The sequence below is a fragment of the Ovis canadensis genome, chromosome 2, assembly GCF_042477335.2.
Source record: "Ovis canadensis isolate MfBH-ARS-UI-01 breed Bighorn chromosome 2, ARS-UI_OviCan_v2, whole genome shotgun sequence".
Lineage (NCBI taxonomy): Eukaryota > Metazoa > Chordata > Mammalia > Artiodactyla > Bovidae > Ovis > Ovis canadensis.
The window spans coordinates 234871154-234898613 of NC_091246.1; the positions used below are offsets into that span (position 1 = coordinate 234871154).

At 42.2% G+C, this 27460-nt stretch overlaps 1 protein-coding gene and 1 long non-coding RNA gene across 2 annotated transcripts in view; one reads left to right on the forward strand and one right to left on the reverse strand.

Annotated features, from left to right (window-relative positions):
- LOC138434234 (uncharacterized) overlaps window positions 1-21489 on the reverse strand; it is a 30837-nt gene extending 9348 nt beyond the window's left edge. Inside the window, exons 1-2 of the long non-coding RNA XR_011254687.1 lie at window positions 21261-21489; window positions 20642-20761 (exon numbers count right to left, since the gene is read on the reverse strand). This is a non-coding gene — a long non-coding RNA (uncharacterized lncRNA). The remainder of the gene's footprint in view (window positions 1-20641; window positions 20762-21260) is intronic.
- COL4A3 (collagen type IV alpha 3 chain) overlaps window positions 1-27460 on the forward strand; it is a 156988-nt gene that overhangs the window by 49447 nt on the left and 80081 nt on the right. The window lies entirely within an intron of this gene.

Consider the following 27460-nt stretch of genomic DNA (forward strand, 5'->3'; position numbering starts at 1 on the left):
CTTCTATGTACATTTTAGAATGTGCTTCTAACTCGCTGTGGTTCTTGGGCATCCCCGGTGCACGTTGCTCCTGTCTTACTGCTAAAAGCACATTCTCAGCTCACTCCCAGGCCTCAGACGTCAGGCCATAGAATGTGATGAACATCTTCAATTTGTAGGTCCTGGCAAAAGTCATAGGAGATTTCAAAGTTAAGGCACCGGACTGACCCTATTGTTTATTTGAAGACTATAAACCTGCTTGGAGAACTCCAAAATTGCAGCTTGCTGATGAACAACCATCTACAGGAGAATGTTGGATCCCACCAAAAAAGACACCCCATATCAAAGGGCAAAGGAGAAGCCCCCCCAAAATTGTAGGAGGGTGAAATTGCATTTAGAATCAAACCCCACACCTGCCAGAGATACTCAGAGGGCTCAAACAAAACCTTGTGCACACCAGGACCCAGAGGCCCTAAGACCATGGCATCCGGTCCCATCACTTCATGGCAAATAGATGGGGAAACAATGGAAACAGAGACAGACTTTATTTTCTTGAGCTCCAAATCACTGCAGATGGTGACTGCAGCCATGAAATTAAAAGACACTTGCTCCTTGGAAGAAGAGCTATGACCAACCTGGACAGCATATTAAAAAGCAGAGATACTACTTCGCTGATAAAAGTCTGTCTAGTCAAAAATATGGTTTTTCCTGTAGTCGTGTATGGATGTGAGAGTTGGACTATAAAGAAAGCTGAGCACCAAAGAATTGATGCTTTTGAACTGTGGTGTTGGAGAAGACTCTTGAGACTCTCTTGGACTGCAAGGAGATCCAATCAGTCAATCCTAAAGGAAATCATCCCTGAATATTCACTGGAAGGAATGATGCTGAAGCTGAAGCTCCAATCCTTTGGCCACTTGATGCAAAGAACTGGCTTATTGGAAAAGACCCTGATGCTGGGAAAGATTGAAGGCAGGAGGAGAAGGGGATGAAAGAGGATGAGAAGGTTGGATGGCATCACTGACTCGACGGACATAAGTTTAAGTAAGCTCCGAGAGTTGGTGATGGACAGGTAGGCCTGGCGTGCTGCAGTCCATGGGATCACGACGAGTAGGACATGACTGAGTGACTGAACTGAACTGATAAACCTGCTTAAAGTAAAACTCAAGAAACTTACCTGATGGTCCAGTGGCTAAGACTCTGTGTTCCAGTGCAAGGGGCCTGGGTTCAGTCCCCGCTCAGGGAACTAGATCCTGCATGCCATAACTAAGATCCAGCACAGTCAAATAAATAAACAATTTTAAAAGAAAAAAAGTAAAACTCAAGGCCCTTGCACTAGAGACAGTTCTTGCCACAAACTCTGTAGCCTTGGCCATTCATAAACAAACCTGTTTTATTCAAACTTTTTGGTTTGACATTTAGAAATTTGTAAACACCATAATTACTTCCTTTCATCCTGACACAACTTGGCTTTATCCAGAGCAAACTGATGTCACAGCGCTATTCTCTGGGTGCTGTGCAACTTAACATTTGTTAGAATTTCTTAAATATCTACAGTGTAGCCTGAAACACAAATTAGAATTAAATTAAAAGAGACCATATGTTACAGGAGTATTGAAACCTAGAGAAGGTCTTTAACCAGCCCAAAATCACATAGTGTGAAAAATAACTCTTTTTGCTCTCTGTTTAGTTCCAGTTCTTTCTACTTTATACCAGTGGCCAGAAAACTCTTTTTGGAGAGTCAGAAGGTAAATATTTTAAGCAATTGCTCTCCTGGAAAGACTGATAATGTTTTTACATCATTGGACTCTTTAGCTCGAGGGCCAAACAAGAACAGGGGGTAGATCAAGTTTGCCCTGCAGGCTGTATGTCTACCCCTGCTCTAAACCACACCTATGAGATGTAAATTTTTGTTTCAGTCTTATTTGGTGATAAGAAGCATACGAAAATAAAATTAGAACAAAGAATCTGATTGTATTTTATAAGCAACCACAGATGAAACTATGTTCCTGGAAAGAAACTAACGCTTTTTATTTGAGAATCACTTCTGAATATGACTTGAGTGAACTGGCTTCTGGTTCATTTCACCTTCCACAGATTCAGAAATCTGTGTGGCCTGGGGAACTCTTTGGTTTCAAACCACAAAATTAGGAGTGGTGATTGCTGTGAAAATTCTTGATAACCTATTAAACTACAATGTTTTAGTATTATTTAATAAAGTCCCTTAAGTATGCACACTGAGAAAGCATATAGGACAAGTTATTAATTTTTTTAATGTAAAGACTTCTCCAATGGGGATTTTGTCATTTATGTCCTTTCTGATTTAGACATATGTTGTTTATCACATTTTTAAAGGAAGTTGCATATTTGTGGCAGCTCAGCATCCAAACCTTTTTTCTTTGTTTCTTGCTCTAAATCCAGATGACTATAAAGTGTGTTTAGAGTTGTGTCTTTTTCATTTTCTATCCTGTAAGCCAGAGGCTTTAATGACACATTACCGTCCTAACACTATGTCCTGGTGTACAACTGGCTTTCCATTCTTCAAACACTTGTTCATTACCAGTTATAGACATCAGCTGTGTAAAGTGAAAAACATGTCAAAGATTTCGTGGTTGGAGAACTTGTGACTCATTGCCAAGTCCTTTGAAATACGCTCATGGATATTGTTAGCTTCCTTCTCATTTATGTAGTGTCCCATATTCTGAAGGGGTTTCTTGTAAGTTCATAGAGCTCTGTAGTCCGGGCATCTGCATTAAGAGCCTCTTATCACATCATTACCCAAGGTCACTATTTACCGATCCGCAGAAATGAAAAGTGTGCCCAAAAATATTTGTTTTCAGATTGACTCATTCTTGAATGTATGAAATCTGTATTAGAATTTTTGTTTTTTGCTGTTTGTTGTTTAGTTGGCTTAGAATGTTGGACTAACATGAGAAATTGACATAAACTAAACTTAAAACATAGACATTTCTCAGCAATGAATTTTTATTTTTTATATTTGTGGATAAGTCTGCAGCCTACTATTTCCTTATTATCATCATCACCTTTATTTCTTTTTTAAAAAAATTAAAATTGTTCTTATTGTTTGTTTTCCTGATTATGAAGTAAGGTAAACACAAGGGTCTGAAAACAATTCAAGAGAGTAAAAAGTCAAATATGAAAGGCAACATAATGCCACCCCCAGAGATACTTCCAGAACTTCTATACATACACATATATGTTTCATACAAAAATGTGAAATATTACCATACCATTTAGCAACTTGCTTTCTTCACTTGCAGTCATATCTCCTCTCCAAGGTAACACTCACTTTTCACTTTTCATTGCTCACTTTTCATGTGTTCCCATAATAATCCACTGTACTCATATGCTATAATGTATGTAACCAGCCCCCTTTGGAATCTTGTTTCTTTCATGGGCATACTTGTACTCCCTCAGTATTTTCTTTCTTCATATAGGCAGGTATAGGTATCATGATATTAGATTTTTTATAATGATTTTTTTTTATTAATTAAGTTTTACTGGAGTGTAGTTGCTTTACAATATTGCGTTAGCTTCTGCTGCACAGCAAAATAAATCAGCCATGCATACAACCTCTCTGTTTTGGACTTTCTTCCCATCCAGGTCACCACAGCGCATTATGTAGGGTTCCCTGTGCTAGACACTAGGTTCCGACAGTTGTCTCTCTATCATACATGGTATAAAAGAGATACACGTATACAATAGTGTATATGTGTCAAGCCCAATCTCCCAATTCCTTCCCTCCCACCCCTCCCCCTTATGACCTTGGCTTTTAATGGTATTTTATTGATACTAAAATTTTAATTATTATAAAACAAATAAGAGAGTGTTTACATGTTACAACATGGGTGAACCTTGAGCACATTATGGTAAGTGAAATAACTCAGTCACAAAGAAGACAAATCATCTGTGAGTCCACTTACATGCGGTTCCACTTACTCAAGTTCATAGAGACAGAATGACGGCTGTCAGGAGCTGGAGAAGGGGAACTGGCTTGATGGGCACAGCATTCCAATTTTGCTAGATGGAAAGAATTCTGAAGACTGATTGCACTGTGTAAGTGCACTTAACACTGCTGAACTGACAGGTAAAAATGGTTAAAATGGTCAATTTGATGTCATCTATGTTGTGTGACAATTTTTAAGAGAATATATAAAATGTGACTATATATTTTATTTAATAAAAAAATGTAGTATTAATTTATTAGCTATGTAAACACCACCCTTACCCAGCAATTTCATTTATCTAGAAGATAATTTTAAAAAAAACCTGGACGAGTCTACAAAACTCCTGATCTTTGTTTACGGTCGAAGCTTTTAGGCTTTATCCCAAGTCTCGTTATTCTGAATTTATAAACAATTCTACCAAACTCTAGTTACCGGATTTCTTAATAAGTAGCACATATGAAGCAGAAATGCAACAAGAAGTACAGACAGCTGCAGAGAGCACACTAACAGTAGAAAGGAAGAAAGGCAGAATGCCAATACCAAAAGAAATTCCTTCATCAAGAAAAGAAAAGCGTATTTAACAGTTGAAACTATATACTATCTTGCAGTCAAATAATATAGATGCACATCTCTTCTACATGTAATCCCATCAGCCAACAAATATTTCTTAATCATCAGTGATGTGCCAAGAAACCATTAGGACATGAGAGTGTTGACAGTGATGGCAAGAGTGTTTAGAGAAGAAGGATTATGTCGCTTAAAATCTGTTGACAAAGGCAGAGGAGCATGGAATACAATGACAGATCAAAGTTCGGGCCCTTTAAGACATAAACTCCAGTTATCTATAAATTAGAATAGCTTATCTTTCCCAACAACCTTGGGTCCAAATGAGACTTTCTTTTTAATCATCATGTATGGTCTTCCCTGATGGCTCATGTGGTAAAGAATCTGCCTGCAATGTGGGAGACTTGGGTTTGATCCCTGGGTTGGAAAGATCCCCTGGAGAAAGGAAAGGCTACCCACTCCAGTATTCTGACCTGGAGAATTCCATGAACTGTATAGTCCATGGGGTTGCAGAGAGTCGGACATGACGGAGTGACTTTCACTTTCATGAATTAGTGACTTAACTTTGACTTCAACCATTTTGGAGCTTTTGTAGCCAAGCAATTTGTAAGCATTGTCTTCCCCAAGCAGCCGGTGTGCAGGTTCTGAAGGCATAGTTGTTTGGTTTTAAACATTTGCAACAGGATTAAAATTCTGAAAGAGATGGAATACCAGACCACCTGACCTGCCTCTTGAGAAACATATATGCAGGTCAGGAAGCAACAGTTAGAACCGGACATGGAACAACAGACTGGTTCCAAATAGGAAAAGGAGTACATCAAGGCTGTATATTGTCACTCTGCTTATTTAACTTATATGCAGAGAACATCATGAGAAACGCTGGGCTAGAAGAAGCACAAGCTGGAATCAAGATTGCCAGGAGAAATATCAATTACCTCAGATATGCAGATGACACCACCCTTATGGCAGAAAGTGAAGAGGAACTAAAAAGCCTCTTGATGCAAGTGAAAGAGGAGAGTGAAAAAGCTGGCTTAAAGCTCAACATTCAGAAAACGAAGATCATGGTATCCGGTCCCATCACTTCATGGGAAATAGATGGGGAAACAGTGGAAACAGTGTCAGACTTTATTTTGGGGGGGGAGGGCTCCAAAATCACTGCAGGTGGTGACTGCAGCCATAAAATTAAAAGACACTTACTCCTTGGAAGGAAAGTTATGACCAACCTAGATAGCATATTCAAAATCAGAAACATTACTTTGCCAACAAAGGTCCGTCTAGTCAAGGCTATGGTTTTTCCAGTGGTCATGTATGGATGTGAAAGTTGGACTGTAAAGACAGCTGAGCGCCAAAGAATTGATGCTTTTGAACTGTGGTGTTGGAGAAGACTCTTGAGAGTCCCTTGGACTTCAAGGAGATCCAGCCAGTCCGTCCTAAAGGAGATCAGTCCTGGGTGTTCTTTGGAAGGACTGATGATGCTAAAGCTGAAACTCCAGTACTTTGGCCACTCATGCGAAGAGTTGACTCATTGGAAAAGACTCTGATGCTGGGAGGGATTGGGGGCAGGAGGAGAAGTGGACGACAGAGGATGAGATGGCTGAATGGCATCACTGACTCAATGGACGTGAGTCTGAGTGAACTCCAGGAGTTGGTGATGGACAGGGAGGCTTGGTGTGCTGCGATTCATGGGGTCGCAAAGAGTCAGACACGACTGAGCGACTGAACTGAACAGGATGTCTTGATTTTAACCCCGTTGCTTTCTTGGCTATAGCCCTTTTTCATTTGGGTATTTGTGTCAGGATCCACAGTTTATAGATTTGGGTTTTAGCAAAAGCTAGTGTCAGACAGAAAAAAAAATTTGTTGTACACTACATCACTACATCATAGTGAATTATAGGATCTTCCTCCCTTTTTCCAGGAAAGCTGTAAATTGTAAAAAATTGTCAGTATGTCACCTATCAATGTATTTACCACGTGAAAATTCAGAAGTTTGTGGGTTCAGCAACTGAATTCAACAGCAGAGATCATCATTCAAGAAAAATGTGTTAGTAAAGAAGACTGGAACACCACAGTCTCTGATGGGACTTCAGTAGTTCTCTTTGGAGATGAAGTTTTACAACTTGGAGGCCTTCAAGTTAAATATTATTTTGGACATTACTGGTTTTGCTTGTTCCATTCTGCAGAGTATTTCTGCAAATAAGACTGTGCTTGCTGAAGAGCAGGTGATGCTCTCAGGATTGCTATGATATCCACATTTATCCATTAAAATGCACATTCCAACTCCCAGAGTAAATGACTTTTTAAAAACTTGGAACGTGACTGAATGTCAACATTGTGTGATGACTATGGCATGGCAATAGTCATCCGTAGGCAATCCTGTCCATAGGATTTCCCAGGCAAGAATACTGGAGTGGGTTACCATTTCCTTCTCCAGTTTGTGTGTGTGTATTCATTTATATTTCTGTATAATGGTCTGCATATATATGTATATAATGTTTGTATACATTATATATATATAATTATTTTGAATTTGCCAGAATTGCTAAACCCCTTTTAATTTTCTAAATGTAATTGTACATTTGAAAGGATGTCATATAAAAACTGCAGTTTTTTTATTAGGATATGATACTGATTATATCTCTGTCTTAAGAAAACTAATTTGAATGCACTTTTGTTGTTCTTTCTGTAGTCTTCCTTCCAAAACTAACAGTGAAGCAAGTTATCTAGCTGCCTGCTCTGAACAGTCAAACTGTTTCAGCAACAACACAGAGATATTTTTAATCATGAGAGAAAAGCAAAGCAAAACATCAAAGTGTACAAATAGAATCATCTCAGAGAGCTCCAAAATGTATCTGATGCTTAACATTTAGAAAGTCAGTGATCTGAATTTCAGTTGCTTTGCATTCTAAATTATGTTATTTTTGCCTACTTATATTTTTGATTCTAAAATACAGATTCATAAAAGTTCTTTCATCATATCTTTTTACATTCCTGCAAAACAACTCTCACCATTGCACAGAATTTCTCATCCTTGAATCAAAAATAAAATAGTGTAGAATGGAATCTCTGTCCTCTGACTCAGGATTTTTCACTCATCTTTACCTTTTCCACTTATTCTGCTTTCCAGCTCATGCGTTTATTCTTCGCTTAGTGTCCCACCTATTAACAATACGACACTGTGCCAGCTAGTTGATTTTTTTCCCCAGTGCTAATCCTAAGGACTTTAGTTAATTCTCCCATGGCTTTCTCATTTATCTTCTCCTAAGATTTTATTTACTTGGCATTAGTCATGTCGGGCAATGGGTAAACAATGGAAACAGTGACAGACTTCATTTTCTTGGGCTCCAAAACCACTGCAGATGGTGACTGCAGCCATGAAATTAAAAGACGCCTGCTCCTTGGAAGAAAAGTTATGACCAACCTAGACAGAATATTAAAAAGCAGAGACATTACTTTGCCAACAAAGGTACATCTAGTCAAAGCTATGGTTTTTCCAGTGGTCATATATGGATGTGAGAGTTGAACTGTAGAGAAAGCTGAGCACCGAAGAATTGATGCTTTTGAACTGTGGTGTTGGAGAAGACTCTTGAGAGTCCGTTGGACTGCAAGGAGATCCAACCAGTCCATCCTAAAGGAAATCAGTCCTGGCTGTTCATTGGAGGACTGATGCTGAAGCTGAAACTCCAATACTTTGGCCACCTGATGCGAAGAACTGACTCATTGAAAAAGACCCAGATGCTGGGAAAGATTGAAGGTGGGAGGAGAAGGGGATGACAGAGGATGGATGAGATGGTTGGATGGCATCACCGACTCAATGGACATGAGTTTGAGGAAGCTCCAGGAGCTGGTGATGGACAGAGAGGCCTGGCGTGCTGCAGTCCATGGGGTCACAAAGAGTCGGACACGACTGAGCGACTGAACTGAACTGAACTGAGTCATGTTGGTAAGAAGAAAAATTCAGTCAGTCATCAAAATGTCTAAAATATCCACACATTTGTTTTTACCAGAGACCGAGCTTACACTTTCTTATTTATTTTTGTAGGATGTCTCATTCCCCTGTGATCATTACATTCACATGCTTATCTCCCCATGGTCCGCTCTCTGGGTGCTGTGAAACACTGTATTACTCTTGATAACACAGTTTCACTCTCAACCTCGTTTTGTCATTACAATTGCATATATTTTTATAGTTATATAAATGCCACCTACCACCAACTTCAGGTACCAACTTTATGCATTTAGCAACCTGTAGTCTTGTCTTTCATCTAGTCAACATTTATTGAGCATCCCCTGTTGGTGGTTGTAGCCCCAACACTATCTCAAATTGTCTTATCCTTTGAGGTTTAAAACTACTTGAAATTCTTTGAATGCCATCTCAAATGCTTGGGAAGTTCAAGTCCTGCCCAAGATTTCTACAGATTCGCTGAGGTCTGCATTTTCTTGGTAGGTTCTCCTTCTGATTTCCTGTGCTTGCTAAAGACTGGATCTCCCACGCATCTCAGTTTTCAACGCTCTTCTTCCATTCATGGGTCAGAGCAGGACAGAGAGCTGCTTGTTCAGTTTCCCCAGAACCAGGCAATTTTATTGAACAGTCTTAATGGATGAGCCAGAGGCAATGCAGAAGACCCCAAATGTACTTCTAATGTGCGGTTTCTTACTCTGGGTGGAGTCATTTGTTACATGACTCTCTTTACCTGTTCATACATATGGTCCCCCACTCCCACCATTCTGGTTTGTCTACAAGGCCTCCTTTTATTAGCCAAAAGGCCCATGATGTCCTGTGACACAGCTGAGGAGACAGTTTCTCCCCTGGGAGAACTGCTTCTCCCGGACCTGCCCTGGGAACTGTCCCCGCTGCTAGAAACCCAGAGATGAGGAATGTGTGGCTTTGTGTGAGCAGGTTTGTCAGGTGCTGGAGGAAGACGTGTAAACAAATACAGACAATGCAATTAGACGTGTATTTTAAGAGCAGTTATGCACAAAACAGAGGAAAGAGCCACTAACTACCTAGGGAGAAGGTCTTCCAGAAAAATGTAACCTTTAAATGGCTCCTGACTGAGCAAAACTTAGCCAAGCAGGGTAAGCGGTGGTGAGAAGTGGGCTCGCAGGCCAACAAAAGGACCATGTGGAAAACCACAGGAATGTGAATGAGAATGAAGGTAAGCAGTGACCTCTGAGGCTGGGGAAACAGAGGGACCAGAATACAAAGAGGCTCAGACATCCACTGATGAGTATCGAGCTGAGGAACAAATCATTTTCATCCAGGAAGTGATGTGAAGCCATGTGGAGAATTTATTTAGGGGTGGCAATTAATCCCAACTATCTTCTATGTTTTTAAAATAAGTGCTGTTTTCATATTTCATAAATAGCACAGAGGTTAGTGTAATAGTTTTCCAGATAAGTCTTAGTTCTTGCTCCATGTTTGATAGGCTGAAAGTGAAAAGTGAAAGTGAAAGTCACTCAGTTGTATCCAACTCTTTGTGACCCTTTGGACTATACAATCCATGGAATTCTCCAGGCCAGAATACTGGAGTGGTAGCCTTTCCCTTCTCCTGGGGATCTTCCCAACCCAGGGATCAAACCCAGGTTTCCCGCATTGCAGGCAGATTCTTTACCAGCTGAGCCCCAAGGGAAGCCCAAGGATGTGGAATGAGTGGCCTATCCCTTCTCCAGAGGATCTTCCCGACCCAGGAATTGAACTGGGGTCTCCTGCATTCCAGGCAGAACTCAGCTGCCTACGCTGAGGATTCTCAAAGTGTTGTCTGGGGAACCCCTGCAACCCAATGATCAGGGCTGCTTGTTTCAAATACAGGTGCTAGGCACTGGAGAAGGAAATGGCAACCCACTTCAGTGTTCTTGCCTGGAAAATCCCAGGGACGGGGGAGCCTGGTGGGCTGCCGTCTATGGGGTCGCACAGAGTCGGACACGACTGAAGCGACTTAGCAGCAGCAGCAGCAGCAGGCACTCAGACCTACTCTATGAAGAAAGGAAGCTGGAAAAAGCATGACTGCCAAGAGCTCCGGGTAACTTATAGATACTAAAAGCTGAGAGCAGTTATCCTAAATTTTAGTTGTAGTCACATGAAACAAGAGAGAAAATTTTCTGAATTGCAGTGAGATTTGAACTGGTGCCTTCAAAGAAGGATGCTGATCATAACAAATACAACAAAACTATCCCAACCACTTATAGTGTACATCTTCCGAAGCAAATTCTGGGTGTCAGATTCCCTTCTTATGCTTTGTAGAGAGTTACATTCATGATTTATTGGCTTATGTTCAACCGTGATCAAAATATAAATTGGACAGCGTCTACTATCCACTGTTAAAGACAAAATATTTTCATAGGGGTAAATTTCCTAGCCAGGAATTGGGCCCGAGCCCATCCAGCCACGAAGAGTTAGCCTGCTCGATGGTGAGCTTGCAGGTTTGTGGACAGGAAAGCCTGCAGGCAGCACAGTCTCTGTGCTTGAAGTTTGCACTCTCTCCAAAATGCAGTCAGTGCCTCTATCCAAGGGAAAATCATGTTCAGGGCTACAGATGAATTCTGGACCAACCTCAGAATTAGCATGAGATGAATGATCCTAAGGCCCCCTGCTGTCTTGATAGTCTGTGACTTGTAACAAAGGAGGCCTCCCCTACCAGCAACTGAGCGCTCAGGCAACCTCCAATTTTACCTTTGTCTGCAGAGAATTGTCAATTTAAGGTTTCTTCAATCCCTTGGTGGGGAAGAGCCCCTGGAGTAGGAAATGGCAACCCACTCCAGTGTTCTTGCTTGAAGAATCCCATGGACAGAGGAGCCTCGAGAGCTATAGTCCATGGGGTCACAAAGAGTGGGACACGGCTGAGTACACACACACGCACACACAGTTTCTTCATCACGTGTCTGAGTCATTTTTCTTTATAATTTTCCTGTGTTTATTCAATTTTTTTTTACTACTTGGAAGTCAAAACTAAACTGGTAGTTTTCCAAATTGATGGAAAACATCCCTTAAGATGACCTTAGAATGCTGCTTTGCTTGCTGCTGCTGCTGCTAAGTTGCTTCAGTCGTGTCTGACTCTGTGCGACCCCATAGACGGCAGCCCACCAGGCTCCCCCGTCCCTAGGATTCTCCAGGCAAGAACACTGGAGTGGGTTGCCATTTCCTTCTCCAATGCGTGAAAGTGAGAAGTGAAAATGAAGTCGCTCAGTCGTGTCCGACCCTCAGCAACCCCATGGACTGCTGCCTTCCAGGCTCCTCCGTCCATGGGATTTTCCAGGCAAGAGCACTGGAGTGGGGTGCCATTGCCTTCTCCCGCTGCTTTGTTTGAGAAGACAGTAAACTATAAAACGTTGAATGTAAAGAAACAGGAAATTTTTCATTTTTAAGATGAAATTTCTTTTTTTATTGTTCTGGGTGAACTTTATTTTTTACTATTTATATTTAGCAAAATAAATAAGCAGATGGTGGGAAAAAAATAATAGTGATAATAACAAAATACTTGTGATCATAGAGACAGAACAAAAAGAAAGTCCTTCTGGTTACCCTCTCCCAAGTTCCCCTCCACAGAGGAAATCACTTTCAATTCTTGTAGCTATTTCTGCCCATTTTTTTTAACCTCTATTGTTCTAAAAAAACAGGCTTTTAGAGTTATTCCTCAATTTGCAAGTTTTGACATTATCTATAGGCTTGCAGTTGGCTAGGTTAGACCTAGCCACTTCCCTCCCACTTCCCTCCTTTTCCTCAAATCTTCTTATCATGCTTATATTGTAACTTGGTTAAATCAGTACTGTATGATTATGGAGATTTTGTTCACTGCTGAGCGACTACTTTCATTCTCTCTCTCCTTTTTTTGTTGGAGTATATTTGCTTTACAATGTTGTGTTAGTTTCTGCTCTACAATGAAATGAGTCAGCTGTACGTGTACAGATATCCCCTCTCTCTTGGGCCTCCCTCCCATTCACCCCATCCTACCTATCTTAAGTCACGACAGAGCACCAAGCTGAGCTCCTTGTGCTACACAGCAGCCTCCTGCTAGCTCTCTATTTTACACAGGGTAGCATATATCAGTTCAGTTCAGTTCAGTCACTCAATGGTGTCCGACTCCTTGTGACCTCATGGACGGCAGCATGCCAGGCTTCCCTATGAGTTTGCTCAAACTCATGTCCATTGAGTCAGTGATGCCATCCAACCATCTCATCTTCTGTTGTCACCTTCTCCTCCTGCCTTCAATCTTTCCAAGTCTTTTCCGGTGAGTCAGTTCTTCCCATCAGGTGGCCAAAGTATTGGAGCTTCAGCTTCAGCATCAGTCCTTCCAATGAATATTCAGGACTGATTTCCTTCAGGATGGACTGGTTTGATCTCCTTGCAGTCCAAGGGACTCTCAAGAGTCTTCTCCAACACCACAGTTCAAAAGCATCAGCTCTTCTGTGCTCAGCTTCTCTCAGTTGGTCCCATCCTCTCCTTCTCCTACTGTGTCCATACATCCACTCTCTACTGTCTGTGTCTCTATTCCTGCCCTGCAAATAAGGAGGTATGGTTCAGTTCAGTTCAGTTCAGTCGCTCAGTTGTGTCCGACTCTTTGCGACCCCATGAATCACAGCACGCCAGGCCTCCCTGTCCATCACCAACTCCCGGAGTTCACTCAGACTCACGTCCATTGAGTCAGTGATGCCATCCAGCCATATCATCCTCGGTCATCCCCGTCTCCTCCTGCCCGCAATCCCTCCCAGCATCAGAGTCTTTTCCAATGAGTCAACTCTTCGCATGAGGTGGCCAAAGTACTGGAGTTTCAGCTTTAGCATCATTCCTTCCAAAGAAATCCCAGGATAGATCTCCTTCAGAATGGACTGGTTGGATCTCTTTGCAGTCCAAGGGACTCTCAAGTCTTCTCCAATACCACAGTTCAAAAGCATCAATTCTTCGGTGCTCTGCCTTCTTCACAGTCCAACTCTCACATCCATACATGACCACAGGAAATACGATAGCTTTGACTAGACGGACCTTAGTCGGCGCAGTAATGTCTCTGCTTTTGAATATACTATCTAGGTTGGTCATAACTTTTCTTCCAAGAAGTAAGCATCTTTTAATTTCATGGCAGCAGTCACCATCTGCAGTGATTTTGGACCCCCCGAAAATAAAGTCTGACACTGATTCCACTGTTTCCCCATCTATTTCCCATGAAGTGATGGGACCGGATGCCATGATCTTCGTTTTCTGAATGTTGAGCTTTAAGTCAACTTTTTCACTCTCCACTTTCACTTTCATCAAGAGGCTTTTGAGTTCCTCTTCACTTTCTGCCATAAGGGTGGTGTCATCTGCATATCTGAGGTTATTGATATTTCTCCTGGCAATCTTGATTCCAGCTTGTGTTTCTTCCAGTCCAGCGTTTCTCATGTACTCTGCATATAAGTTAAATAAGCAGGGTAACAATATACAGCCTTGATGCACTCCTTGTCCTATTTGGAACTAGCCTGTTGTTCCATGTCCAGTACATACATCTCAATATAATACAATGGAATGTTGCTGTTGCTGCTAAGTTGCTCCAGTCAAGTCTGACTCTTTGCGACCCCCTAGATGGCAGCCCACCAGGCTCCTCTATCCACAGAATTCTTTAGGCAAGAATACTGGAGTGAGTTGCCATTTCCTTCTCTGAATGGAATGTTACTCAGCCATAACAATGTATGAAATTGGGTCATTTATGTTGAGTGGGTGGACCTAGAGACTATCATACAGAGTGATGAAGTCAGAAAGAGAAATACAAATATCATATATTAATGCATTTATGGAATCTAGAAAAAATGGTACAGACGAGCCACTACTTTTCAGGTTTGTAGACTTTCTTGGACAAACATTCATTTTTCCTGAAGTTTTAAAATTTTCTACTGTCTCACTAATCAGACAGTTTTCTTGCTTCCTTGGTGTCCCCTTGGAGCCCCAACCCTCTGGCTCCAATCTGGGTCCGGTGTACCTGCGTTGTATGAGATGCCTGGACCCCATGTCTTTCCCTTTCCTGATCTAAATCTCTTTTTATTGGAGCACATCTTCCTGTAGTTTAGTATGAAGCTATTTCCTGCACTACTTCCTACACTTTAGTATGAAAGAGTTCCTGAATTTCTCCTTCATCGTTTCCACCAAACTTTCAATTTTTGTTGGGCCCTTGACTTAGCAGCAGCAGCAGCAGCAGTGCTTATTACTGCCTAACAACTCATCATTTGTGCTCCAAAATCACTGCAGATGGTGACTGCGGCCATGAAATAAAAAGACGCTTATTCCTTGGAAGAAAAGTTATGACCAACCTAGACAGTATATTAAAAAACAGAGACATTACTTTGCCAACAAAGGTCCATCTAAGTCAAAGCTATGGTTTTTCCAGTGGTCATATATGGATGTGAGAGTTGAACCGTAAAGAAAGCTGAGCACCAAAGAATTGATGCTTTTGAACTGTGGTGGTGGAGAAGACTCTTGAGAGTACCTTGAACTGCAAGGAGATCCAACAAGTCCATCCTAAAGGAGATCAGTCCTGATGTTCACTGGAAGGACTGATGTTGAAGCTGAAACTCCAACCCTTTGGCCACCTGATGTGAAGAGCTGACTCATTTGAAAAGTCCCTGATGCTAGGAAAGATTGAAGGCAGGAGGAGAAAGGGATGACAGAGGATGAGATGGTTGGATGGCATCACTGACTCAATGGACATGAGTTTGGGTAAACTCTGGGAATTGGTGACAGACAGGGAGGCCTTGCGTGCTACAGTCCATGGGGTTACAAAGAGTTGGACACAACTAAGCAATTGAACTAACTAACAACTCGTATAATTTTGCAGTTTTAAGAAACAAACACTGTTTATCTCATTCTTTTTCTGAGGATCAGTAATCTGGGAGCAGCTTCGATGGTTGGTGTTGACTCAGTATCTCCCATGAAGCTGCAGTCTAGCTACAGACTAAGGCGGTAGTCATCTGAGGCTGGACAGAGTTGGATTAAGCTTGAAACTGGGTCATTCACAAGACTGTTCCTCAATATATAGGCCTCTTCCTAAGGCTCCTTGACTTGATATGGCAGCTGGCTTCCCAGGGCAAGTAATCCAGAGGAGAGAAGACGTCACACTATCTTTTTTGTTGTTGTTGTTAATGTCTTTTTATTGTGGTAAGAATCACATAATATGAAACATACCGTCTTAACCATATTTAACTACACAGTTCAGTGGCACTAAGTACACTACCATTGTGCTGGACCTCTCACCATCATCTGTGTCCGGAATTTTTCAATTTCCTAAACTGAAACTCAGTCCCCATTAAACACTAACTCTTCAACCTCCCTCCCTATCCCCAACTCCATGCCCTTCCCCACCCCTGGCATCCACTCATGTACTCCCTGCCTATGTGAATTTGACTATTCTAGGTAACTCATGTAAGTGAGTCAAATAGTATTTGGCTGCACCACCTACTGTATATTGGAATGCATTTTTAAGATTAATATATGTTCTACAAACAGATTGTGCCCTTTTCTTCCCCTGTGCTATACAGTAGGGTCTCATTAGTTGTCTAATTTATACATAGTCATGTGTATATGTCAGTCCCTGTCTCCCAGCTTATCTCCCCCTTTCCCCTCTTGGTGTCCATAGTCTGCGTCTGTGTTTCTATTTCTGCTTTGTAAATAGGTTCATCTGCACTATTTTTGCGAGACTCCACATTTATTGGAATTGTTGTTGCTCAGTGCTAAGTCACGTCCGACTCTCTGCGACCTCCTGGACTGCTGCACGCTAGACTTCCCCGTCCTTCACCATCTCCCAGAGCTTGCTCAAACTCTGTCCATTGAGTCGGTGATGCCATAACACATAATATATATATGTGTGTGTGTTAACATGCAACATTTGTTTTTCTCTTTGTGACTTACTTCACTCCATATGACAGTCTCTAGATCCATCCACATCTCTGCAAATGGCAAAATTTCGTTCCTTGTCATGGCTAATATTCCACTGTATATATGTGCCAAACTTTCTTTAACCATTCCTCCGTCGATGGACATTTAGGTTGCTTCTATGTCCTGACTCTTGTAAATAGTGCTACGTGACTTATTCTCAGAAGTGACACAACATCACATCCGCTTTATTCTATTTGGTCACACAGACCCACCTCAGTTAGTGTGGGAGGGGCCATGCAAGGGCGTAGCCACCAGGGCGAGGTATCCCTGAGACCATCTTGAAGGCTGGCTACCAAAGCTCTGGGTTCAACTTTTGTTATTTCTTTTCTCTTCCTCCCCTGTATATGCCCACTTTTTAGGGCTGCCTCCTTTGGGAGTCCTCCAGGACCCCCATCCAAATGGTATTCAAATGGTGTTTCTTGATTCATGCTCCCCGTTCTGTATAGGAGCCCATTTCTGGGTACCTCGGTTAGCTTCAGACTCAGTGTGGCTGCCTAAGGCATCACCCCCTACCACTGCTGTGTGTTGCCTTTGCATTTTACACACTGAAAATATGCATCTTGTTTTTTGAGTGTTTTTTTATCTTATCTTTTATTGGAACAGACAATATGTGCCAAGGTATTCATAAATGTACCATCCCTCTTGACTTGAAGGTTCCACTCACCTCCATCTTCCAAAAATTAATTGGCATTTTTAATCTGGTTTTGTCTTCTCACCTATTTCACTTGTCTCATGAGTCGATACTTTTAACATTCTTTATCCATCATCATAGTCTGGTTTTCACAAGGAGAGGACACATACGAAGTTATTTAATTGACTTTCTTTCTGAATTTAATCTCACAAGAAAGAAAGTGTTAGTTGCTCAGTCATGTCCAATTCTTTGTGACCCTGTGGACTGTAGCCCTAGTGGCTCCTCTGTCCATGGGATTTTCCAGGCAAGAATATTGGAGTGGATTACCATGCCCTCCTCCAGGGTATCTTCCTGACCCAGGGATTGAACCCATGTTCTCTTATATCTCCTCCACTGGCAGGCAGGTTCTTTACCACTAGCACCACCTTTTCTGCTTTAATTCAGAGTAGTATTGTTATGTAAGCAGTGTCCATATTTCCAGATAATGTGACATCAGAGCTGGCCCTCGAATCCACAGAAGGCTTACTTTTGGAAAAGGGGTCCTATTTTATGAGTGATGCACAGCTTTCATCTTGCATACTTTTAGTTTCCCAGATACAAAATGGATTTTTCCTTAAAATGTCTTACATTTCTGTGACTAAGTACTAGGTTTCTAAAAACTTCCAGCAACCTTCCCAGAACCAAAGATGAAGAATAATAAAACATTTAAACTCCCCCTAAATTCGCCACTGACAGTCGCTGTAGGTAGCCAAGTAGTGGTGCTTCCGCGTCGACAAAAGCTAAAGGGTGGCTTCTCCAGGGAGGTTTTCACCCACCTGAAGCAGCACATTCTGGAGAGATCAACCAGAATCCAGAAGTGCCTGGTTCAATTGTCAGTTAACAGCTAAAATCCTATTAAGTGCTTATTCACTGATTATCAAGTGAAAAAGTGAGCTGAGTTTTGTATACAAGCTATGTTTTATTTTTTTTAAAACAATATTATAAAAGATATTGTATTATAAAAAATGTAGTATTATAAAAGATATTTTCTGAAAGACCTGGTCCTACACACAGGCAGACCAGGTATGCAGACTAAGGGACCCATTCCCCAACGTGTCTCCACCTGTGAGTCTGAGGCTGGAATTTTCTACCATGTGTGACATTTATGGCAGGGATGTGTATACGTGTGTATGTGTGTGTGCATTGATTCTTGAAAGACATGTCAGATTTTTAAAAATTAACTCATTCGCATACCTTATACAGTATGAGAAGAACTTGCATCACCTCTCAAAGGGAAAAACCACCCATTGATAGATCACTAAGCAAGCAGTGGCTGACCAGAGCGGGTGGGGGGCAGAGAAGTGGGCAGTCATGCCTAGTTTAGCACATCACAAACTCATACCTGTGTAAACTTTCACCAAACTAAGGCAAATGAGAAAAATAAGAACAGTATAGAGATTTTTATGAAGAAAAATTTACTTGTTTCATATTGAAGGGACATCTTGTACTCTGTGAGCATTTACTTGCTTCCTTTATAGTCTTTCAAATTCATTTATTTTGACAGAACGATGACAGTGGTAGAAGATAGATGGATGAGGGAGAGAGTGGATTTGTTTGTGGTTGTAGATGGTCATATGGGCTTCCCAGCGGTAAAGAATCTCTGCCTGCCAATGTAGGAGATGCAAGCAACATAGGTTCAACCCTTGGGTTGGGAAGATCCCCTGGAGTAGGAAATAGCAACCCTCTCCAGTATTCTCACCTGGAAAATTCCATGCACAGAGGAGCCTGATGGGCTACAGACCACGGGGTCACAAAAAGTCAGACACAAGTGAACACATACACACAAGGTCATTACCCTTACATAGCAAATTACAAATAGGATAGTCCTTTGTTGGTGTCCACTTTAAAAATTATTTTATTGGCTCAGACGGTAAAGGCGTCTGCCCACAACTCAGGATTCCCGGATTTGATCCCTGGGTCAGGAAGATCCCCTGGAGAAGGAAATGGCAACCGACTCCAGTACTCTTGTCTTGAAAATCCCATGGACGGAGGAGCCTGGTAGACTACAGTCCATGGGGTCGCAAAGAGTGGGACGCGACTGAGCGACTTCACTTTCACTTTTCAAGTTCCAAAGCACTAGGTTTCAAGTTCCAAAGCACTAGGAACTTTTGGATTAGATGATGTGCAGGAATCTTCCAATCCCCAAACTGCATTAGCTTGGACTGAAGTGTGACAGAAGAAAGGAGAGGCAGGTGAGGGGGGATGGGAGGAAGAAAGAAATTCTGTCTGACATGTGGAGGCAGAAAACTCTCTCCCACTGGAGCTCAGAGCTGCTAAATTCCTTGGCTTCTCCTTTAATACTTTTAATGTAACTTTTGTACTAACACATAAATATAATGGAGGTCTTTCACACCAGCAGTTAACAGGTTTTTTCCTTAAATGGTCAAGAGGCAAAAATCAAGGATATTAGGTAGATACCTAGATGAAAGTGAAAGTGAAAGTCACTCAGTTGTGTCTGACTCTTTGCGACCCCATGAACTATGCAGTCCGTGAAATTCTCCAGGCCAGAATACTGGAGTGGATAGCCTTTCCCTTCTCCAGAGGATCCTCCCAATCCAGGGATCAAATCCAGATCTCCCACATTGCAGATGGGTTCTTTACCAGCTAAGTCACAAGGGAAGCCCAAGAAAACTGGAGATAGGTAGCCTATCCCTTCTCCAGCGGATCTTCCTGACCCAGGAATTGAACTGAGGTCTCCTGCACTGCAGGTGGATTTTTTACCAACTATGCTATCCAGGAAGCCCACCCATATAACAAGACAGAAAACAAATCCCACGGAGATTTTAGTGATGAAACACAATTATTTACAGACACCAAGATCTGAAGTTCACATAATTTTCATGATAACAAACTATTGTTTTGCTTTTAATTTTCTTTCAAGTATTTGAAAATAGAAAAGCCATACTTAGCTCTCAGGCTGCACAGACACAGAAGGCAGACTAAATCTGACCTGTGGGCTTCCCTGGGCCACCCCATTGATTTCATGAATAGTCATAGTATGCTTATTGCTGGGATCTGATTACAGACTCACAGCGCAGTGACGGGATGAGGAGAGGAGATGTGTATTCTCTCTCCTCTAAAGTCTCAGTGGCCCCCTGTTGGTACTGTTCAGTCGCTAAGTCATGTGAACCTCTTTTGCAACCCCATGGACTGTAGCCCACCACGGTCCTCTGTCCACGGGATTCCCCAGGCAAGAATACTAGAGTGGGTTGCCATTTCCTCCTCCAGGAGATCTTCCCAATCCAGGGATGGAACCCACATCTGCTGCATCACCTGCGTTGCAGGCAGATTTGTTTTCACCACTGAGCTGTCAGGAAGCCCTAGAGGCCCACAGAGCTGATCAACACTAAAACAGGACATAGGATTGAGACTATGGCTTGAGTCAAACCACCTGGGTTTGGATTCCCCAGCTCCACTCCTGACCACCTCTAGCCTCTTCAGCATCTCCCAGCCACCTTATCTAGAAGAAGCAACTAATCATAGCACCTGTCTCCTAGAGCTGTTATCAGATGTCCATCAGACCATGTGCTAGGCAATGCACCCTGAGCAGTGCTCCCAAATGTTACCTACCAGTATCATTAGAGTCCTGATTGAAGTTCATTTCCTCCGCAGCATCCATTACATGGAATTCTGCAGTCTGTTCATCTTACATGAATGCCAAAGACCTCATAGTTTTACTGAACTCAGAACCTTTTAGGGCAAGAAGAAAAACCTGCTGGTTAATGATTATAGGTATGTGAGAATGGAATATTTCAGTAAATATTACAGCCATATCGGTAAACAAGGATGTCCCAGCCCTGAGGGAACTCAGGAAGGAAAGAATACCTGCCACCTAGCAGCCATCAGACTACTGCTGCTGCTACTGCTAAGTCGCTTCAGTCATGTCCGACTCTGTGTGACCCCATAGACGGCAGCCCATCAGGCTCCCCTGTCCCTGGGGTTCTGCAGGCAAGAACACTGGAGTGGGTTGCTATTTCCTTCTCCAATACATGAAGGTGAAAAGTGAAAGTGAAGCCGCTCAGTCGTGTCCGACTCTTTGTGACTACACGGACTATAGCCTACTAGGCTCCTCCATCCATGGGATTTTCCAGGAAAGAGTACTGGAGTGGGGTGCCATTGCCTTCTCCAGGGGATCTTCCCAATCTAGGGATTGAACCCAGATCTCCCGCATTGTAGGCAAACGCTTTACCGTCTAAGCCACCAGAGAAGCCCGACGCAGATGGCAGGACACTGCAAAGAGCAGCTCGTGGAGTCTGTCTGGCACGGCCGGCCCGCACTCTGTCAGCTCTTCTTTTCACACACAGAAACTTTGGCCTCAGGCTATTGGCTGGGCAGAGGGTCAATAATCATGATGCAAAATCAACAGAGCTGCTCAGCAGAGTGTTAACCAGCTTTGAACGCTGCCAACTTCCCCTTCTGCTAAACCAGGCTGGGCTGGGTGTGGGGGAGGGGCGCCCCGAGGGAGGGCTGGGCACTTCTGTTTCACAGGGGTGCAGGGAAACTGGGCCTGGGTGTTCGATGGATGATGCTTCGAGCGTAGAAAGAGGAAACACCCAAGCTTCCTTTGGAAATTGTTTCCTGGTCTATTCAATGAAGAATGTTTAAAAGGTATGCCCATAACTAGATCCTTCATTAGCCGGAAGAGTAGAAATTAGAAAATTTTGTTACTGCCTGCCAGTGTTGAAGAAATGTAAATTTTATGAGACACAGTTCCTACTTGCAAGCTAGTCAATCTAATAAGCGCTCAACTCACAAGCATCTAAGTAGCAATATTAAGCTAATAAATGAGTAATAACCTACATTCTTGATTGCCCTCTGTGACAGCTAAGGGCTTCCCTGGTGGCTTAGAGGGTAAAGAGTCTGCCTGCAAAGGTGAGGAAAATGTTTTCCTAGAAACTCTTAGGGTCCCTAGCTGGGTCTGAAAATTAAACTGAGAAAAAGAGGTTAATAGGAGAGAGGCATACATGTATTTTTAAAAGCTTTTTTTTTTTAATATGTGCCTGGGAGTCTTTGCAGAAGTGACCTGAGGAGGAAGCATTTTGACCTTTTAGACAAAGAAGCAGTAAATTTGTGAAGAATTGATTAAACAAAGGGGTTTGGGCTAGAGGTAGTGAAGGGTGAAGGAGCAACTGGAAGATAGGGCTAGATTAATGAGGTTTGTATACAGATTCCTCTAGTGCCCTCTCTGGGCTGATAACTTCTATCTTTACTAAATTATTAAATTTCTTTCCTGAATTTAAGAACAAAGGGAGGAGTTTTTTCTGCATTTAGTGATTTTTAGTTGCCTTCAACTCAAAATAATTTCTATATCAAAGAGGCAGGTTTGGGGGTAACGCTTCTGATTTCCTTCACAGCCCTCTGCAGGCATCCTATGCATTCCTCTAAGAAGTTACCCACTTGACCCCATTTTACAGATGTGGAAACTGAGGCACCAGAGCTCACTCAGAGTCACATGGGTGGCTGGGCAGAGCTGGGATTTAGACCTAAGAAGTCTGCCCCAAGGCAGTGCCCTTAACCGTTCAGTCACAAATCCCTGAAACAGAAGGCAGACAGCAGGTGGTACATGGTCACAGCAGAAGTTGAAACAGAGAGCAAAGTGTGAGAGCTGATTGTTCAGCGGCCCAAAATTGCTTTCTACTTTTATAACATATTTGATATGCCCCCTTTCACTTATAAGCACCCAGTACCCCTGGTGCATCTAACACCAGTTTATTTTATTACACAAATAAAACAAGTTGTTTCTGTGCTCATGTACAAATCATATTTGTACATGAATTAACTAATATATTCAATTACTAATATATTAACTAATATAGTCAATATACTCTCAGATGATTATTAACAAATGATACTTTTTGGTGTCTCTGATGATTGCTCAGGACAATGGATACTGGACAAATGACTTCAGGAAGAACTGCCTGGGAAGGCAGTGGCTTGTTTGGAAAAACATATCAGACACTAACATGAATGTTCCTTGATATAAGATAGTGGAGCAAAAAAGGAGAGGGTAGCACCCCCAAAGACTGAGTCTGGTACGGAATGCAGGGCATTCTGTGTAAAGATAGATCTTACTGTCTTCCTTTACAGGTGACGTAACTTGGAAGGATTAAGTCATTTTCCCAAAGCTCCAGATCAGTTCAGTTCAGTTCGGTTGCTCAGTTGTGTCCGACTCTTTGAGACCCTTCGGACTGCAGCACGCCAGGCCTACCTGTCCATCACCAACTCCCGGAGTTTACTCGAACTCTTGTCCATTGAGTCAGTGATGCCATCCAACCATCTCATCCTTGGTCATCCCCTTCTTCTCTCACCTTCAATCTTTCCCAGCATCAGGGTTTCTCCCAATGAATCAGCTCTTCACATCAGGTGGCCAAAGGATTGGAGTTTCAGCTTCAACATCAGTCCTTCCAATGAACATTCAGGACTGATTTCCTTTAGGATGGACTGGTTGGATCTCCTTGCAGTCCAAGGGACTCTCAAGAGTCTTCTCCAACACCACAGTTCAAAAGCATTGATTCTTCAGTGCTCAGCTTTCTTTATAGTCTAACTCTCACATCCATACATGACCACTGGAAAAACCATAGCCTTGACTAGATGGAACTTTGTTGGCAAAGTAATGTCTCTGCTTTTTAATATGCTGTCTATATTGGTCATAATTTTTCTTCCAAGGAGTAAGCGTCTTTTAATTTCATGGCTGCAATCACCATCTGCAGTGATTTTGGAGACAAAAAAAAAAAATGTCTGCCACTGTTTCCACTGTTTCTCCATCTATTTGCCATGAAGTGATGGGACTAGATGCCATGATCTTTGTTTTCTGAATGTTGAGATTTAAGCCAACTTTTTCACTCTCCTCTTTCACTTTCATCAAGAGGCTCTTTAGTTCTGCACTTTCTGCCATAAGGGTGGTGTCATCTGCATATCTGAGGTTATTGCTTTCTCCCAGGGATCTTGATTCCAGCTTGTGCTTCATCCAGCCCAGCATTTCTCATGATGTACTCTGCATATAAGTTAAATAAGCAGAGTGACAATATACAGCCTTGACATACTCCTTTTCCTATTTGGAACCACTCTGTTGTTCCATGTCCAGTTCTAAATGTTGCTTCCTGACCTGCATACAGGTTTCTCAAGAGTCAGGTCAGATGGACTGGTATTCCCCTCTCTTTCAGAATTGTCCACAGTTTATTGTGATCCACACAGCCAAAGGCTTTGGCATAGTCAATAAAGCAGAAATAGATGTTTTTCTGGAACTCTCTTGCTTTTTTGATGATCCAGTGGATGTTGGCAATTTGATCCTGGTTCCTCTGCCTTTTCTAAAATCAGCTTGAACATCTGGAAGTTCACGGTTCACGTATTGCTGAAGCCTTGCTTGGAGAATTTTGAGCATTACTTTATTAGCGTGTGAGATGAGTGCAATTGTGCGGTAGTTTGAGCATTCTTTGGCATTGCCTTTCTTTGGGATTGGAATGAAAACTGACCTTTTCCAGTCCTGTGGCTACTTGCTGAGTTTTCCAAATTTGCTGGCATATTGAGTGCAGCACTTTCACAGCATCATCTTTCAGGATTTGAAATAGCTCAACTGGAATTCCCATCACCTCTACTAGCTTTGTTCGTAGTGATGCTTCATAAGGCCCACTTGACTTCACATTCCCGGATGTCTGGCCCTAGATGAGTGATCATGCCATCGTGATTATCTGGGTCATGAAGATTTTTTTGTAGTGTTCTTCTATGTATTCTTGCCACCTCTTCTTAATATCTTCTGCTTCTGTTAGGTCCATACCATTTCTGTCCTTTATTGAGTCCATCTTTGGATAAATTGTTCCCTTGGTATCTCTAATTTTCTTGAAGAAATCTCCGGTCTTTCCCATTCTGTTGTTTTCTTCTATGTCTTTGCACTGTTCATTGAGGAAGACTTTCTTATCTCTCCTTGCTATTCTTTGGAACTCTGCATTCAAATGGGTATATCTTTCCTTTTCTCCTTTGCTTTTGGCTTCTCTTCTTTTCACAGATATTTGTAAGGTCTCCTCAGACAGCCATTTTGCTTTTTTGCATTTATTTTTCTTGAGGATGGTCTTGCTCCCTTTCTCCTGTACAGTGTCACGAACCTCCATCTATAGTTCATCAGGCACTCTATCATGCTCCAGATAGTAGCTGGCAAATCTGGAAATAGATCCCATACATATTTGGCAGAAGGCCTATGATTTTGGGGCTTCATGCTGCTGCTGCTGCTAAGTCGCTTCAGTCGTGTCCGACTCTGTGCAACCCCATAGACGGCAGCCCACCAGGCTCCCCCGTCCCTGGGATTCTCCAGGCAAGAACACTGGAGTGGGTTGCCATTTCCTTCTCCAGTGCATGAAAGTGAAAAGTGAAAGTGAAGTCGCTCAGCCGTGTCCGACTTCTAGTGACCCCCTGGACTGCAGCCTACCAGGCTCCTCCATCCATGGGATTTTCCAGGCAAGAGTACTGGAGTGGGTTGCCATTGTCTTCTCCATTGGGCTTCATAGACTACAAGATTTAACTGTTTACAGTCTCACAAGTTTAACTGTTTAATATGCAACAGTGTAAAATATCATGGAATCCTGGATTACTTCCTGATGTGATTAGGAGAAAAGTCAGAAAATCACTATTAAGGGTTTTCTGCTCTTGATGAATGGTTTCTTACTTCATTAAGGTACATGGAAACTAAGAGGTACTTTATTGTTGGAAGTGGAAAAATCATTAAAATGTTACTTAAGAAATTTCCATAATTATGCTTTCTTAATAGTTCACAGCATTTGGATATACTGGTTTTAAAAGGATCTAGCATTTGAGTAGTAATTAGTGGGTTATGTTATGTTAATATGATCATGGTGTTTCAACAGTGAGTCCAAAAAAGTGGATCAAATGCGACAAAAATGAAAATATGGCCACTGTTACATTCTAGTAAACTGATCTGTCTGAATTATTGAATTATTAAAACACATTCACAGAGTTAAAAATTTATTTCAAACATAAAAAAAAATTATTTTAAGAAAAGCAGTACAATTAAGAGAAATGGATCTCTTGAGTCTGGGGCTAATGTTACCACCATCCAAAGACAGTGCCATGCCTTATTTCACATGGCCCTGGGCTGGGCTCCATGCTTCTAGAGAAGCAGCTGACCATCAGCCAGATAGCTGCCCAGACGGTAATTTTGAGTTAACTCAATCAGCTGGAGCACCCACAGGTCAGCAACTTCACAGCCTCTGAAGTCCTAGTCAGTTCAATTGTGCGGATATACAGCCAGGGCCATGCCTCGCCAATGTCACTGAAAATTCAAGTTGGAAGAATTCTGGAGCAGTTCTTCTCACCTGGGCCCAGAAACACAGCCCCAGGCCTGGTTCTGGAATCCTGCCAACAGTGCTGAACGTCTACACGTGGGTGACATGGCAGATGAGTAGATGGCCCGGTGATTTCCCTTTCACTGACTCTCCTAGCGGTCAGCCTCTAACCAGAACTCTCCATACCTGGTGTACAACAGACCGATGGCTGCCAGTGCCCGCCTCCCCCTTGACACGCCTAGGCTTTCCCTGCACACCAACATTTGCCTGCTCCATGGTGGAGATGTGTGATTGCCAAGAGTTAGTTGCTTCTGCCAGTTGTACTTATTATTATAACAAAGTCATCTAATTAAATATTAAATAGCAAATTGGTTAAATATAAATACAGAAAAAGACATGTTTCTGTGAAAACTAGCTTGGAAGATCTGATAACAAACTGCTGTTCAATTAAGTGTGGCTGAGACAACATTTAAAAAGTTAGAGGGAAACATGGATTCGTATCTAGAAGGACTCATACTCAGACTGCATCACCAGCATCTTTAAACAATTGGGCTGCTCCAAGAAAATCCAAACTAGAAATGTCGGTGGTTCTGAAAAGGAAAAGTTAAAATTTGACCCCCTTCTCCTTCTGTCTCTGTAACTGAGCTTGGCCCTTGCAGAATCTAGATCATGTAGGTCATGTAGTCTCAGAAAGTGGGGACTTGCAATACTAGGAACTGGAGTTTATCTCACTCACCCTTGTCCTGCTCTTTGCAATCGCCCAGTCCCTGCAAACCTGCTTAATTATGCGGGTCCAGGTCAGACATCCCCTTCCTCCTCTTGACTGCTGTTCTCATGCACGCAAAACCCCTTAGTTTAAACCAGCCTATTAACAGTGAATGTTGCCCACTACAGTCTGTCTATAAAAACTCTGTAATCCCTTTGTTCAGGGCTCAGAGCTTGGAGCGTTAGCTCCTCTGAGCCTGCTGACATAATAAACCTGAGTTCTCCCACTCTCTGGGTGTGGTGCTTGGTTTCTCGAGTACTGGTTTCTGCAACATTACATTATGGGTGTGACTTAGCAAAACTGATGCTGTAGACCTCTGAACAGCAGCCC